This window comes from Lactuca sativa, chromosome 6, assembly GCF_002870075.4.
Source record: "Lactuca sativa cultivar Salinas chromosome 6, Lsat_Salinas_v11, whole genome shotgun sequence".
Taxonomy (NCBI): Eukaryota; Viridiplantae; Streptophyta; class Magnoliopsida; order Asterales; family Asteraceae; genus Lactuca; species Lactuca sativa.
In genome coordinates this window covers 94,326,140-94,344,707 of record NC_056628.2, presented here as the reverse complement: position 1 = coordinate 94,344,707, position 18,568 = coordinate 94,326,140, and positions in this window count along the sequence as shown.

Sequence of the window (18,568 nt, the reverse complement as noted above, 5' to 3'; positions counted from 1 at the left end):
CTCATCCTAGGCTTACCCTAGGGAAACCTCTGACTCAACTCAAACCAGTCCTCAGCTACTGAAGGGCTCCTTGTGATGCCAATTAGCCATCACCTGGATACCATCATATGTGACGAGGCTCATATAATCCTTCAAGTAAAATACTCGTACCCACAACGGTTGGACTCAAACAAGAGCTGCGCAATAGGACCAAGTCCAGCACTCTGAGATTATTCAACCCTGATCACATGTGACATGTCGTATCCACCTAATGGCTAACCCCCATCACTCAGAATCCCACAATGCACAAAGCAAGCAGCATTCAGACAAGGGAAAATCTAACCATAACATACTCAAGCAACCATATACACACAGCAAGAAACTGAACTAGCATGCAGCACAAACTCATAAACTCAGGCATAACCTAACAGGCTATCCTACTACTGTCTAATCAGCACTACTATGCAGCTCAAAAGCACAAATAACAGGCACATAAGGTATCATCCCTAGATCCTTAGTCCTATTCTAGCATGATGTTCTTGTTGGATTAATGTCTAAGTCCATAACTATATTTGGTATGTACTTGACCCGACCCGGCATGGTCCATTTGGGTTGCACTTCACCGACACAATATATATGGATAATCTTTTGAGAATAGTATGTTTATGATTAATATTAATATATTATAAGTTCTAATATATTATTATGGAATCATATTATTTAATTAGTAATGATCAAGAATTAATTTATAATTAATTAAGTGATCAAAAGGAACTAATTAAATATGGACTCTTATATATATATATATATATATATATATATATATATATATATATATATATATATATATATATATATATATGGAATGGGCCAAGTTCATTTAGGTTGGGCTGAGCTTTCATGGATAGTCCATGGAGTGTTTAACCCATGGATCATATGAAATGAAAGGTCATGGGTTTAACCCTAGTTTCCATACTATATAAAGATGTCCTTGGTTGGTGAAATTGCCACTAGTGTGGTACACTAAGAAGGGCTAGCCAATTTCACTAGAGAGAACCAAGTATCCATATTCTCTAAAGTCTTCCAAGGTGTTTTGGTGATTTGTGATTCCATTTGAGGCTTCCACACTATTGGGGCTAAGCTCTTAAAGCTTGAAGACATCAAGCTACATCAAGAGGTATGTATTCTATCTTGCTATAGTCATTGTTTTGTATGCTAGATTAGGATAATACCTTGGAAGTTCTTATTTGCATGTATAATAGAGAAAACATAGATCCAAGGTATTTAGGGTTGCATGTACACTTAGGAGTGTTAGAATGCTCTAAACCCAATAGTGGTATCAGAGACTAGGCTTGTTTTCTATTATACTTGATGCAAATTGCTGAAAAATGCTGAAAAACTCGATTTTCTGGCTTTCTGGGCACTGTACTCGCTGAGTCCACTGATGAACTCACCGAGTACATGAGTAAAATCATCCTACTCGCCGAGTAGGAGCCCCAGACAGCATATTTTCGAGGTTTTTGGCTAGAAATGGACTAGGAACATTACCCTAAGTTGTTTTTGAACTTATAAACTTGTTTTTTGATGTGGTAATGTTCATGCTAATCCAATTTCAAAGATAATTGTCAATAGATTCATGTTTTGAATTAGTTTAGTGATTAGGCTAATTACATGAAAAAGTTTGATTTGAATTATCTAGTTCTTATGAGTTGCTTAAATTAATAGATAAGTTGAGTGAAATAGTTGTTTTCAATCCAAATTAATCTAAGAGTTGATTCTAAAATGTGTTTTTGTAACTTGTCCTCAAGTTATATGAAAATTCACATTTAAGTTTCATAAAACTCATAAAAATTAGCAATGGTTACAAAAGATGAAGAGTCTTGTCCTTAAGTTATGGAGGTTCAAGAGTCACTTCATTAAGTAATAAAATATGTAACCTTAATTAATTCCATAAGTTATAAAATAAAGAAAAGTTAATTCTTTTATTAGTTTAAAGTCTTCCATAACTTGTCCTCAAGTTATGGAACTTGAAGAGTTTTAGGATTAAAACTACTTTAAACACATAAGTTATGGAATTAATTAGTTTTGAATAGTTTCAAAACTTGCCCTCAAGTTTTGGAATTTGAAAAGTTTTCACTTATGAATACTTTAATTCCAAGTTAGCCCTTAGAATTTTAAAAGTTAAAATTCAACCCTTATACTTTATAATATTATAAGTTAATAATATATATGTATAAGAGTAAAGTCAGTCTTACCGCTAGTACGCCTCATTCACGAAGCCGGTGTATAAGGTGGGTATAAAGTTGTTGCCTATAAAATGGCAACTTAATGGGTGTCCACTCTCACCCACCGCTTGCTTGACTGGTGGAGGGTCGTTAGCCGAACGGGTTTGACAGGACTATAATTCTCCCTTCATTAAAAGTATTAATGATAAATACTAAGTAACTAAACTCTTAATAATTCCCAATCTTAGTTACTTAGGAAAATGTGAATAAGGTGCTAATCCATGAAATTACACTTTGCACTTTGTTTAAGTCAGTTAGTGGAGCGTGTGTGGTTAACCGGCACACTAACTTGTATTTAACAAGGTAGGCGAAGAGTAACTTAATGTTTATCATAGTATCAATGGAGCGTGTGTGGTTAACCGGCACATCGATTGAGGGGTAAACACTTAAGGGTACCAAGTAATTTGCATGGTTACTTCACACCTTGTTTTGTGATCCTCGGCATCCCAGTCACAAAGCCTGAAGGGCACACTCGAGATTGAAACATGCCATTGAACAGTTCAATGAATCTCAAAGATCTAGGAGTTTCAAATCCAATTAAAACCTAATAATACATTTCGTTTATCTTGGTGGAAATTGGTGAATCGTCATTCACCTACCTTCAAATATTTTATAGCTTGGATTACAGCATCCCTCTTCTAAGTTATAAAATAGTTTGTTGGGTCCTAGCCTTAATATTTCATATTGGGTGTCATATTAAGGACTTTAGATCAACTATCTTGAATATCTCCCATAACATGCCTGGTTTAGAGATTTATGATCTTCCCAAATCTCTTGAAACAAGCTTTCCTTAATGAAAATGATGTCCCTTGGAAATCATACTTCTTTCACCTCCTCCAATTATTCTCCCTAACTCACAAGTTCTTGAAAAGTTTAAGGTCACTCAAGCCCTATTGGCAAGGCAAGGTCTAGGTGTGATCATATCTTGGAGATGTAGTCACATATTGACAAGCCGGGAGAGTTGGGTGTCAAAGTCTTGAGAAAGTTGGTGGTTCAACTACTTTCTAAGTCACATAGTGAGTTCTTTTGGAACACCTATGAAACAGACTATGACAAGACCCTTAATGATCTTATCTATTTGCTAAGATCAACTTCCTAAAACTTTATGGACATTGACAATAATGGCATTGGATATCCAGTAAAGCTCTCTCTTCCCAATGGATAGGGATCGGCCATAGTCAACTCGGTTGACCAAATGGTAAAGAGAAAAGCTAAGTCTGTGATAGTCCGTGTACCATTATCAAAGGGTCCATATGTTTACATTGCCAAAGAGAGGGGCATTGGTTGCGAAGCTGCCAAACTTACCTAAGGATGTTAAAGTCGATAAGTTTGACTCTATTTCAGGTAAAGTCCACAATCTAACTCTGCTAAGTTTCTATTCCGAGATCCTTGATACATGATGTGACTAGGTCACATGGTGATGTTTTAAGAATCAAAGAAAAGTGAAGAAACTTAAAGAAAGAATATGTTGAATCTGATCGCGTAGATGGATTTCTATCGCGTAGTTTAGAGATCGGATTCTTGAGCTTCTTCTTAGGAGTTATGAGATATTGCTTAGGAATAGATAACAACAAGTTTTCATATGGATTGTAAGGATAAGTTTTTCCGCAAAGTTTTAAAATAAAAGAAATTTTTTGATTTTATTTATTTTAAAATATCCTTACAATGGAATTTGAGGAAAAATTGTTGCTTATATGATTCCATTAAGAGCAAGAGTGGAAATATGAAATTGATTCTTTCATTTGTGGTAATGTCTAGATTTACCAAATAAGGAAAGATTCTCATCACCCAAGTTCCAATTGGACCGAAACTTGGAATCATGCAAGTTGTATAGCATGATGAATGAGAACCTTCAAGTATTGGAAAATTAAGACTAACTACTTGTTCACATGGATGTGTGAGTCAAGTGAAGGACTAAGGGATCGAGTACACATTCTTGTACACTAGTCAAGTCCACCACAAAAGATTGATAAAACTATTCGTCATAGTTTACTAAAGCTCAGTTTTTGAAGAATCAAATTAGGCAGAAGGATAAAAGTTTCTCAAATCTGAAAAGATGGGAGAGTACTTTAGTATCAGTTTTTTGTGATCATCTTAATGATTTAGAAACCATAGCACAATTAGTTCTCTAAGGAAATCTTAGTGCATTCTTATGACTAAGAAGAGGGATCTTGAATTGTTGAAATGGTTAAATCAAGAAGATGAGTCATACTTCGTTCTAATACAAGTCTTAGAGTCATACTCCAAGATTGTCATTCGAGTGACATGTCTTAAAGAAGGTTTAAAACACTTGTCAAATGTAAGAGTAAAAGTTTCCTACTCTTGTACATTTGAATTTGGTAAGTTGTGATGTTTTGGATAAAACAAAGACCAGCTAAGGCCTATTGTGTGAAGTGTTTGTCTTGATTAGAATCCGCACTATCTCTTGAATATCTGACAAGAAAGTATTATATGTCAAGAGGACAGTGGGAGTCTTAAAGGTCTTGCAAGTCTCAAGAACTAATCAAGAATAGAACCTGAAGTTCTTCACTAGCACACGACTTGAGGTTTATAACCTATCGTGTTGACATATTCTGTGCCCATTCCAGTTAAAGTTGGCCTTGCATATGAGTTCTTAGAGTTCTCAATTTGTTGCACTACAACTTGGAAACAATGGCAGGCCCTTGAGCTGCCAGGTGGCAAGAAATTAAGATTGAGTTCAATCCCTATTATTTTGGATTTGTCATTATCCTTGTCTTGTGACTATGGTTATGACAATTCACATGGATAAGAACACATACACCAGCAAATCTATGTATCATAAGGTTTCTCTCTGATTCATGAAAATGATGGTGAGGAAACACTTTAACTAAGTAGATTTTAGCTAGAAAGCAATTGTGATATTTGCATTCTCAAAGTCATTAGTGGAGCGTGTGTGGTTTACCGGCACACTAACCCGGACTTGTGAGAAGTGGCAAAAAGGTCTAACCATTATGATTACGGCATCCCTCTTCATAATTGTTTAGACACACAAGTGTGCTATCTAAGGGAAGGTGTATGATTTTGATAAAGTTTTATCAAAACAATCTAGTATCAGAAATCTGAACTTTGGTAAGAAAGTCAGCTGATTTCTGAGTACATGTCAAAGCTAGTGGGAGCATAAGTGTTGTGCTAATAATCATCATGTTAGTGGAAGCATGATAATTATGATAAGTATTGCAAGTTAGCAATGTTAATTATAGAAAACAAAAGGTTTCAATTGGGAAAGAGTTGTTTGCTATAATTAAGGGAGAGGAAATTATACTTCATCTCAAATCTATAAGCTTAGATCGTGAGGTTTTAATCATTTAGTCAAGGATATATATATATATATATATATATATATATATATATATATATATATATATATATATATATATATGAATTTCATGTTGGAATGGCTCAACATAAGGAAATTCTGTATATGGGTCCATAATTTGCGTTCTAAAATTCGATTATGATTACGGCATCCCTTTTCATAATCTGAATTATGAGAACTTGGCAAATAGAAATGGAAATATTATGGCAAAAGACTGGTTTAGTCTTTATGTGAGACATCATGAATCGTGTCCCATATGCTTCGGATATAGGATCGATTACATGTGCTATATTCATCCTTTCTAAAGTTTTCCAAATGCATGGGGCATTAAGAAGGGAAAAGGTTTAGAACTGGATATGACTAAAAGGATTAAACAATTGTCGAGGACAATCTAAGGTTTAACAAAGATTGGTTGCTCAAGGACAGTTGGAAGTATAGTGATAATTCTGGAAGGACCATATTGACATAATTTGTAAGGAGGAAACTCTTGTTCAGAAGTGATAGTCAAAATGGAATCTGGAGATGTTTCAAAGTTAGAATTTTCAATCTGTGTAAGATTAAGGAAACTTAATGCAAGAAGGATGTTTCCAAGGAGTTGATCTCCTTTGGAATGCTCTGTAATGTTTGTTGTCAAGTCTTTATGACTTTGTGCATAATCATTACAAGAGGATCAATGCATATAAGTTTAGAATCTAACAGATTTCAGTAAATGGCATGAATTTGGAATTCTTGCATTTGCAGTAAGGATTTGGGACTGTGAAAAGAGAATCATTGAAGTTATGTTCAATTGATCTAGTTCACAAAGTAAAGATCATAGACAAACATAGTATGCATACTTAGTGTATGGCATGACTAGTGTTTTAGAAAACATAGTGTACATTCTTGGAGCATGGGACAACTATTGTTTTAAATTCAAGAATAAAGTTGATAGCTGAAACAGTATACAATGAATAATGTGTAATCATATGGTGATAAATAAAAGGTGTTTTATTTATATTCATAAGTTCTGAGACCATATTGGATTCGATTATTATTGTGTTTCATTTTGCATGTTTTGACTTCCCGAATAAACTAGGTTATACTTCCGGAATGACTAAGTTATTCAAACCATCCACAGTTGGTCATATGTTGGAAGTAGATATGAATTAAGATTGTCATGGGTTGGCTTGTAGAGGTCTAAGGTGTTGGACAAAGGGCTACAACACTCATGAGTGCTCATAAGTTCTGAGTATTGGATTCAACACGCGCTCATTGGAATCACTTCATGGATTTTATCACGAGTGATCATGAGACGATAATATCTTATATTCTTCAAACCTAGAGATATGAGTTGTTACTATGAGTTGGTTGTACATTGATTGCACAAAAACGCATTTGGTAACTCGGTGCTATAAAACGTGCCTTTATGTATGATTCAACAAGTAGTAGAACAAGCCATATGAGTCGAAGTTTATCCATTCCTTTTACCTTCGGGATAAAAGCGATATTTGTGGGCCCCTCGATGATTTGATGATGACAAATGGAAGTGCTCAGCCGGGCCAGGACTGATTTGATTTGTTCAATTAGTCAGTCGTCATAAATCGGAAATCGGGAAACAACAAATGGACAAAGAGAATGATTATAATCCATGTCTCAGTCCATATGATATCTAGAATGGAGGAATATGTGATCCCTTATCTAATGGACAAGTTCGTTGACAAGATCAGAGTTCGACAGCGGCTTTAAGAGCTACGATTGCCAGTTAGGTTTGAAGTCATACGCAATAATAGTTTTAGACTTATCCAAGTGGGAGAATGTTGGATTAATGTCTAAGTCCATAACTATATTTGGTATGTACTTGACCCGACCCGGCATGGTCCATTTGGGTTGCACTTCACCGACACAATATATATGGATAATCTTTTGAGAATAGTATGTTTATGATTAATATTAATATATTATAAGTTCTAATATATTATTATGGAATCATATTATTTAATTAGTAATGATCAAGAATTAATTTATAATTAATTAAGTGATCAAAAGGAACTAATTAAATATGGACTCTTATATATATATATATATATATATATATATATATATATATATATATATATAGATATGGAATGGGCCAAGTTCATTTAGGTTGGGCTGAGCTTTCATGGATAGTCCATGGAGTGTTTAACCCATGGATCATATGAAATGAAAGGTCATGGGTTTAACCCTAGTTTCCATACTATATAAAGATGTCCTTGGTTGGTGAAATTGCCACTAGTGTGGTACACTAAGAAGGGCTAGCCAATTTCACTAGAGAGAACCAAGTATCCATATTCTCTAAAGTCTTCCAAGGTGTTTTGGTGATTTGTGATTCCATTTGAGGCTTCCACACTATTGGGGCTAAGCTCTTAAAGCTTGAAGACATCAAGCTACATCAAGAGGTATGTATTCTATCTTGCTATAGTCATTGTTTTGTATGCTAGATTAGGATAATACCTTGGAAGTTCTTATTTGCATGTATAATAGAGAAAACATAGATCCAAGGTATTTAGGGTTGCATGTACACTTAGGAGTGTTAGAATGCTCTAAACCCAACAGTTCTATCAACTGATAATCATAACATAGACTTGTATGGGTAATTTGGGGTACTTACTTGAGCTCGGCTGATTGCATGCACCACACCCCTTTTCTCTTTTCAAAGTTCTTTTATTTCTGAATTCTTTTTGCTTTTCTAAAACTGTTTTTCATTCTCAAAATTCTTTTTACAAAACTGTCTTTTCATTTTTGAAAGCTTTTATCCCAATCCCTTAGTTTGAGTTCAGACACACCCGAGGGTATGTCCGAATCCCTCAAACCAAGGCTCTGATACCAACTTGTAACGTCCCAAAATTCAAGGCTAAAAAAATTCTTTTAATAAAACATTACTTTAAGCAAATTCATCAATTCAAAACATAAACAGAGTATTAATTTCCAAAGTACATGTTCGTTATCAGAGTAAAACATTCCCAGGCTATCTAATCTCTGGTCATAGTCAAAGTCCTTGTCAAAGTCAACCTTCCAGGTCAACCCTACTCGCCGAGTCACCCTGCTGACTCGCCGATTTCATAAGTTCAGAGTCCTTCAACTCGCGACTCTACTCGCCGATTCTACCGATTTCCGAGTCCTGACCTGACCAACTCACCGAGTCTCCAATCGACTCACTGATTCGAGTCTAAACTCGAAGGGTTTGGGGTTTCGCGACCTGACTCGCCGAGTCTAAAGCAACCTTCAACAGACTCGCCGAGTTGTTCTTCCAACTCGCCGAGTTCCTGCCCATCTTCATCTGACTCGACGAGCTGTTCATCCCACTCGTCGAGTTCCTCCAAATCTTCATGCTACTCGCCGAGTCCACTCAAAAGGACTCGCCGAGTCCATTCAGATCTCCACACATGCAGAGGACTTTTGAGTCATGCATGGACTCCAAACTATAGATCTACCTTCCCATGCCTATTCCTCACGTAAAGTTGCAAACTTTACGTGTAGAGAAGGAGATCTAGGCAAAATACACCATAAACTAGGGTTTAAGGCAAAGAGGCTCCATAATCAACTCAAGGACTGAAACTTTATGCTTTCCAAGACCAAAATACACTTAGATCTGAAGTAGCAACTCCAGATCCAACTTCTAACTCAAATGGATAACTATCCATGGCTTAAAAAGCCCCAAATCTCACAACCAAAGAAGATCTAAAGGAAAGAAATGACTTATTACCTTCAATAACTCATAAAGGCTCTACAAACTCCAGATCTGAAGCCAATCCTTGAAGCTTCACTGATTCCCCTTTTTCTTCTTCCTTCAAATCACCCAAAAATGGCTTGGAAGCTTGAATGCACAACAATGGAGGCTTAGGGTTCGTATTCTAGGTGAGAGAGGCAGTAAAGGAACCCTAGGGGAGAGAATGAGACGTTTAAATAGGCTCCAAGTCCCGAATTTAGGGTTTTCCTCGCACAGACCAGACTCGCCGAGTCCACTTGGCCGACTCGCCGAGTTGGTCACTTACTCCTCGACCCGGATCCCGCTCGGACTCGCAGAGTTCCTCCTTGGACTCACCGAGTCGCCCCTAAAAATTAGGGTTTTCTTTCCTTTCTTGGCCTTCCAGATTTTGGGTGTTACAATTTAAGTGGAAGTAATTCTATGTGACAGTCCAAGGCTTTAGGTGCATTAAAAGCATACTTTGGTCCATGTTTTTGGAGTTCACGGTCCAAGATCCTCTTGGGACATGAACACCTAATCTTTGGTGTTTCTTTGTTGTTTTCTTGCCCCAATTACACCTATATACTAGCCTAAGGTAGTATTATATCACGGGGGAAAGGGTAGGCATTGTTTCGGGAGTTTACCGCCCAAGAACACCTTGGGGAGTAAACTCCTAAATCTAGTTGTTTAGCTATGATATCTATGTTATAACCACATTATAAGCTATATAATACTACTAGAGAGAGGTAATCACGATTTGGGATGAAAACCCGAAGATCCGTGAGAGAGAAAATGGCTTTTCTCTAGTTGGAAATGTAACTAATGAATAAATATGGTTTAGTTTTCTACTTATAGTCCTGAGATTTTTGGCAGAAAATATTTTATTCCCGGAATGAACTCTAATACCATAGAGTATCGGAATAACAGTGTTGCACAAAACCCTAGTGCATCCATTCTCCTGATATTTCCTGAAGTGTTAAACCTGAAATACTCAAACTTATACCCAAAGTCTGGAAGTTCTCTGTAACTGTTCTAACTTCTATTGGCTTGATATGGTTTGTTCAGAATGGAAATTTCGGGTTGTCACAATATTTTTGATCCAATAAGCATTGGTGATGAGAAGGTCGAGCAGCTACTTAGGGAATCTGGGATGGTCCATGTAGAGAGTATGGGTAGATATGGCAGGTAGTATGGGCCCGTACTACTGAAAGCAGAGGACCCACATTCGATGAAGGGAGTATTCCAGGGGTTCTAAGTAGCAGATCGAGAGGTGATGTCATGATTCGAGTACCATGATTGGTAACAGATCGAGAGGTGATGTCATGGTTCGAGTACCAATCAGATCGAGGGGTGATGTCATGGTTCGAGAACCATGATTGGTAGCAGATCGATGGGTGATGTCATGGTTCGAGTACCACGATTGGTAGCAGATCGAGAGGTGATGTCATGGTTCGAGTACCATGATTGGTAGCAGATCGAGGGCTGATGTCATGGTTCGAGTACCATGATTGGTGACAGATCGAGAGGTGATATCATGGTTCGAGTACCATGATTTGAGGCGGGTTGAGAAGAGAGGACATGGTTCGAGTACCATGAAATGTGGCGGTTAGTACTTCTGGTTTTTCCGGTTATTCCGCAGTGATTATCTAGACCAAGGTCGGATGTGAAGGAGTATGGGCCCAGAAGGCCAGGGTGAACGAGTTTTAGTGGAGCATCCCTTGATAGGGAAACCGAGTTAGCTCCGAGGGATTGTTGGTGATATGTCTGTAGAGTCACAAGACTCAGAGATGAGTAGGGACGGTGCGTTATGGAGGGGTACGGTCTGAGCTGGGGGACCGGCCGATGGTAGATATGTCACTTTCCATGACCCGAGTGGTGCTATTTCTGTTTCTTGTGCGAGCCGTAAGGGGTGTTGAGATTTCGGTTTCTGAGTTGGGGTGAGCCCTGTGGTATCGCACTGATGGTGATTTTTCAATCAGAGTATCTGGCAGTAGGTCTGTCGCGAGGGAATGATATAGCTTGAGCAGGTTGACAGTGGGGACTGAAATGGTCAAGGACCAGGATACTAGGGCATGTGTTAGCTGCAGTGTTGGGTGATCAAGAGGAGTATATCAGGGCAGTGACTCTTATTGTTCTTGAGAGGTATAGGGAGTGGAAATGTGGTTTCTGCTCTTATGATAAGGGACATGTTGGAGCATTGGGCAAGGAGTCAAGGATGAGGAGCATGATGGTTCATTATTTCCAGATCCAGAGTTAGTGTTAACACTGGACAGTTGGGAGGTCCGGTGAGGGTATAGTGTGAGATCCTGAATGACTAGAGGCAGTCACGATGGTAAGTCCTGAAGGTTGCATACAGGATTCTGGTATTTGGAGTTGTTTGATCCTTGTCAGAGAGATCATCGAGCGTTGCGTAGCACCTTGCGGAATTAGGTGCGATGTTACTAGTGGAGACAGTCTGTGGGATAAAGTGTTGGTGCACCAATTGGTGATGGTTCGAACCCTAAGTGGGGGAGGACCGGGTACTTGGTTAAGAGGATTAGAGAGCTGTTCGAGATCGGTTAGAGATCTGGATATAGGGACATGCGGTGTGGTTTCAAGTGATCAGGGTTATTGGTAACTGAAGCAAGGTATAAAGCGAGATAATGCATGTGGTATATGTTTGGTAAAGGCTGAATGTCTCCACGGCAAGTGGCCATCAGTCGGAGACCTTGTGATGAATAGGAATTCTTCGGGGTGGTTGGCTCGTAGGGTTGGTTCGGCGATGGAAGAATCCTGGTTCAAATGTTTGGGCTATTATGCAGTTTGGAAAGGAGTTTCGGATTGCCAACAACATGTTCTGGGTCGTTGACGATCCCTCCATATTTCAAGGTGAGAATTTGAAATATTCTGAATGTCGGGTTGTATATCAGGAAGATCAGTGGCTGAGGCGAGACATCATGAGGTTCTAGGGTAGTGTATCGAGGTATCCGAATTTAATGTCTTGAATTTCAGATAACTTTGGGGTCGCAAGTTGAGACGACAAGTGGATTATTTAAGACAATGGATTGCAACAAAGGAAGGTGTTTTGTTATGACGATTTTCATCAGTTATCGTGGTGCATAATTCGGGTAGGTGCGTGCACCTATCTATGGATGGTCCGCAGAGCATGAGTAATGATCATTGTGTGGCGTCGATATGAGGATGAGATTGTGAAGTGGTTAGAGTTAGTGGGGGTGAAACTACGAAGAGCTACAGTTCAATGAGTTAGTGAAAAGGGGTGTTGTGATGCTACGGGGATTCGTAGTACTCACTAGTCAGAGAGAGGGTGTTGTGATGCTACGGGGAGTCGTAGTACTCACTAGTCAGAGAGAGGGTGTTGTGATGCTACGGGGAGCCGTAGTACTCACTAGTCAGAGGTGTTGTGATGCTACGGGGAGCCGTAGTACTCACTAGTCAGAGGGAGGGTGTCGTGATGCTACGGGGAGCCGTAGTACTCATTAGTTAGAGGGAGGGTGTCGTGATGCTATGGGGAGCCGTAGTACTCACTAGTCAGAGGGAGGGTGTCGTGATGCTATGGGGATCCGTAGTACTCACTATTCAGAGAGGAGGGTGTCGTGATGCTAGGGGGAGCCGTAGCACGCACTAGCTAGCGAAAGGTTGTTATGATGAAGCACTTTTGTTTAGAGCAGGACGCAGAAGAGATTTAGACTTGAATAGCCCAAATTTATGATTTCTTGAGAGCCTGGTGGTCGGACCAAGGGCGAGACCGGGGTCTCCTCAATGATCGGGAATCATTATATTCTGAGTCAGGTGTGGACATTGCAATCTGAAGGAATTGGACAAGTGAAGTAAGCATGGGTTGCGGATCACAAGCCATGAGTTGAATGGGTCATTGGGATGAGTGGTTCCAACTGCGGGTCGGACCAAACTCTCGAATTGAGTTGAGTCCTGGTGATGTGTTGGATAGACGAGATGAGATTCTGGAATCGGAAGTGGGTTCCATGTGAGGGGTATTGTTTTTTATCTGATGTATTAGACCTGAGTAGGTCAGGACCTTGGTTCGGGAGGTGCAACGGGATACACGAAACTATGGAGCAGTAATCGACAGAGTTCAGGGGTGGTCTGATCTTCAAGAGAGTGTAGTGTTCGCTTGAGGGAAAGCGAACTGTGTGACTTATGCGTCACTAAGACTTGAGACAGTTATTATAAGATGGGAATAGGTGAAACCTTTTGGGTTATAGTGTGGGTGAGCTTGAGGTTCACCTACTGAGTTTATAGAGGTTAGAGAATATTCCCAGGCGAGCATGATCTTTTCCTTGTTTCCGAGATTCGAGTTTTGGGTTCATCCTCTCTAATGGATCCTGATGATTGCCCTTGCAGTGGGTCCCAGAGGGAGAGGGAGATTATGACTCTTCCATCCTTTTGAGTTGCGATTGGGTTTGATCAGGGAATTAGGGTTGGTAGGGTGTTCTTAGAGTCTATTAGTCGGTGGGCGATTAACAGGATAATGTTTCGAGGATGTTCTGGAAAGGAATTAGACCGCAAGAGTTTTCAAGTTATGAAGGTTCAGATTGAGTACCGTAGCGGCAGTTGGGTCTGCCCCTTTCGGGTCCGGAGTTCTTGGTAGGATTGAGTATCCTTAAAAGTGATTGTTGTTTGGTTTGAGGACCTTCGGTGGTGCTTCCCGACTGGTAGGGTTTGATCTATGTGGGGTTGCGGAGTGATTTCAAGGGCGAAATCTAATTCAAGTGGGGGATTGTAATATCCGATTTCAGATTATCCATGATTAGGATTCATGGACCGCGAGTCGGGGGCTAGGAGGTCTCGGGTGGAGGCGAGTTGCTAGAAGCGTAGGGCATCTCATTACCTTTCCGTAGGTATGAGGATTTTTGATATTCGAGTCATTTCGAAGATGCTATGGAAGTTTGGGAGAGTTGGCAAGATAAGTCCCTAAGTGAGGTTTTTGGCAGCGAAGTACGCTGGCCGTACGTATAAGTACGCTTAACATACAGATATGCGTGTTTCTTAAGCAAGAGCCACATAGTACGCTGGGCGTACTAGGGGAGGTACGTTGGGCGTACCAGGGGAGGTACGCTGGGCGTACTAGGAACAGAAGGAAACCCTAATTAAATGAAGTGCCCCTATATAAAGAAATAGATGGTCTCATTTCTGGCCACCTTCCTCAGTTAATAAACCCTCTCAAACCCTAATATTCGTTGTTGAGCTTGTGAGTGGCCATGATGAGCTTGTTTGTGTTCTTATGGGCTTTTAGGAGTTAAGAAGGAGCATGGAAAGGAGTGAAGTTGAAGAACCGGCTATGGATCTGAGTTGTCTTGGGGCTAGAGCACCATTTGAAGGTATAAAGCTCCAAGATTTCCCTCTCTTTTTGTTTTGTGCGTATTAGGGTCCATTTTAGGGTTTTTTGTCCCAAGCTTGAGGCTTTATGAGTTAAGGCACTCCAGAGCTGAATAACATGTCCTTTTAAGTGTTTCTAGTGGTGGAGAACCATAAAAATAAGGCCTTGATCGTGTGAATCTACCCATGCATGAGTTATGAGCATTTTGGGTTAAGAAAGTAAGAGTTTTTATGTGTTGTGACCTTATCAGCCATGCAAAGGCTTAAAGTTGTTAACTTTATGGAGTAAGAGATGTTAGGAAGTCCAGATCCAAGAGTTGAGCTAAGGTCTTAACGGGTTAAGACCTAGAAAATGGATTAAGCAAGTCTGAGGGTACGCGCCGCGTAATCCCAGTACGCCCCGCGTACTGGGTTGAGGTCCCTGATCAATTTCTTGAGTGTTTGGGTATGCTGAGCATACCAGGGGGTACGCCCCGCGTAACTCCTTCTGTGGGTTTTGGGGCTAAGCATTTTGTAGGGCCTTGAGTGTTGGGCCGGGAGTTTGGACCTCATGTAATAGAGTCTTGGACTAGAGAAATGTATGTATGTGCTTTGGGCCTTTGGTTTGGACTTGCCTTTTTGGTTGGGAATTGGGCCGCGTGAGGGCCCATTTATTATTGGGCTTTGGTGAGCCCAATAGGCTTAGGGCATTAATGGACTATAAGGTGGTCTATCTTTAGACCCAATAAGTGAGAGGTTGGACTTAGCTCCTAATTGAGATTATTGTGGGTTTGGCATAGAGTTAGAGTCCAGTGCGTAGCAGCAGTGATTATAGAAACTGTTCTTCATCCGAGGTGAGTCTTCTCACTATACTTTACCTAGAGTGGTAATTAGAGTTATGTGATAGAGTATTTAGTATGCTATTTATATGATGTGATACACTACATTATTTCTATGTGATTTATGCTATATATGTTTCAGAGTTTACAGAGTTAGGAACAGAGGGTCCACAGAGTTATAGGACTGGCGGGTCCCACTAATACACATTGACCAGAGGGTCAAATAGAGTTATAGCCTCAAGTGGCTAATATGTGTTGTATGTGGTATTTTGGGGAACTCACTAAGCTTCGTGCTTACCGTGTTATGTGTTATGTGTTTCAGGTTTTTCTTATATGGATCGCGGGACGGCACCAGTTTGATTGTACACACCAAAGAAAGAGTTAACAGGATCCTGGATTAATAATGGAGTTGTGCTTTGTAACTAAATAAAAGAGATTTTTATAAGATATGTTATGAAGAGTATGCATTTTAAAAATGAAAAAGTGTTTTAAATTTTCACGATGTTACAATGAATTTCATTCAAATCAAAGCTAAGATATGTTTTCAAGGAATGGCCTTTTGAATGTTTAATCCAAATTTAATGAACATTTTGGTTTGAAATTTGGGACGTTATAATGAATTCGTAAATTGTTCAAATAACCATAAGAACAAAATGGGAAAATTTAATGTATTGTAACTATATTTGTATGAAAACCTTTGTAAGTATGCTTGGATACCACCAGTTGTAGTGTAAAATAGTGTACTGAAATAGTGTTTGTATGAAACCCCGTGTATGAAAGCCTGGATACCATCAGTAATAATGTATAGTAGTGTACTGTAGGAAAACCTTTGTATGAAAGCCTGGTTACCACCAGCTGTAATGTATAGTAGTGTACAGTATGAAAACCTTTGTATAAAAGCCTGGTTACCACCAGTTGTAGTGTACTGAAGTTTTATTAATTAAAATAAAACCATTGAAGTAGTGTTAATCCCGTAAACAAATGTTTTAGTTAATATTGTTGTGAGTTTCATATAACCATGCTAAACTGACTAGTGGCCTCTACGACATTCTTCAGGCGTCGGGATGTTATGACGTTTGTCACCACAGGCCTGCCAGCCTAACTGTAGCTAACAGTTTAGGTGCGGGGTTGTAAATTTTGTATAGATCTATACACAAAGTCACGCTCTCCCTCCAGGAGAATCTGGCTATAATTTATAGGACTTAGACATGCACACCGATGGGTACAATTGAAGTAGTGCCACACAACCCTGTATTACTAGTTTACGTGTAGTGTTATAGTGTTCTCTTGTACTTGAAACTGTATGTATTACCTTGTAGTAGTGTACTTTGTAATGTAAAATAATTATACTTAAATAATTATTTAGTAGTGTATCCTTGTAATAGTGAAATAGAGTAGTGTTCCATAAACTATACCTATTATAGTTTAAATGTATGCTCTTGTTTTGTATACTAAACTTAGTAAAATAGCATAGTGGTTCACAAATTATACCAATTATAGTTTAATGTAATGTCTTGTAATGTACTGAAAACCTTTGCAATTTAACTGTATGAATAAAGTGGTAGTCAGAAACTTGTGATAAACACATTTTTGCTCGACATGTTACAAAAGGGTTAAAAATATATAAACATATATTTTTATAAAATGTAGTGATAAATCGTTTTGAATCAATTGCTAGTGGTATTGAAATCATTTGAATATTAACACAAGAATCCTTGTGTTTTACTTGTATTCCCCCCTAAAAACATTGAAAAATAGTGAAAATGCAGGGGTATGAACTCACCTCTAGTGCGTGTTTGAATAACGAACTGTAGTGACAATCCTCGGCTAGCGTACGCGGAAGTAGTCATATCCTAAAAATAATTATTTCCGACGTCTTATTTAAATTAATAAGATATTAATTAAATAATAGATTAAATAATGGTTTAAATAATAATTAAATTGTTAGACAACAGTTTAATTATGTAAGGAATACTTACAAAATTAATTGGAATTATTTGAAGCGTTGAAAGGAGTTTTCGGTGGACAAATGTGGTTTTCGATGTGTTCTTGGGTGTTTTCGGTTGGAGCTTGAATATTTGGATGAATTTTCTTGGTGTTCTTGGTGAAATATGAAGGTCTGGGTAGAAATCTCTTGAATGTATGTTGTTTACAGATGATACTTGAGAGCAAAAGTGGGAGGTGTTCACGTTGGAAATTGAGAAATGAATTGTGTTCATTGCCAAACACTTATAAATAGGAAGGGTTTTCAGCCTTAAAGGGCCTTTGGCTTTGGGTTTTTGGTCTATTAAGGGACCTTTAGTTGGTTTTTCGACCCAATAAAGGGGTGTTTTCGGTCATACTTGACCGAAAAGTCTAGTTCTTGATTTAATTCAACCGTAAACTCTATTTGAATTAGAATCCTTGGTCGAAAACTCATTGTTTCTTGATTTCCTTCACCTAAATCTATTATATGGTGGTTCTTTTATAGTTTGAACCTTAGTCTTTTAACTTATGTTAATTTATAACACCATAAATCAACTTAAGACTTAAGCTACATTTAGTTATTAGCTTATAAGAATTCCCCTAAGACAATTATCTCAACTAGCATTTTAGGGCTAAGAACTTCTGTCCATGTTTAATTACTTTTGGAGAATTCTTGTAACCCTAAGTATAATGTTATACATGTTATTCATTCAATAACAACAATTCGAATCAAAACTCACTCGTGAAGCTCCAAACCTAATTCAATGCACTACACTCACTCAACTTTGGGTTTGAAACCCTGACTTCCCAATTCAAACTCTTATTAGACCAAGATCCTCTTATTGGGCCTAATGGATCAATAAACCCTCAGATTGGTTCTTTTGGGCTAAGAAACCTCATTTGGGCCCTAGTTAGACCCACATTCACTAAGTAATAGATTTTTGGACCGAAAACCCATTTCTTTTACCATCTTGGGTCGTAGGCTCGTGTGTGGGCCCAATGGGCCAAAAAACTTCTTGTTGGGCTATAAGATCTCGATTGCTATTCAAAACCAAGCCCAAATGAATTTTCTTTCCTCCCCTCTCTTATTTTCGGTCTTTATAAAAAAAGGAAACTGAATGGTGGCTTGGAATCATAACACCTC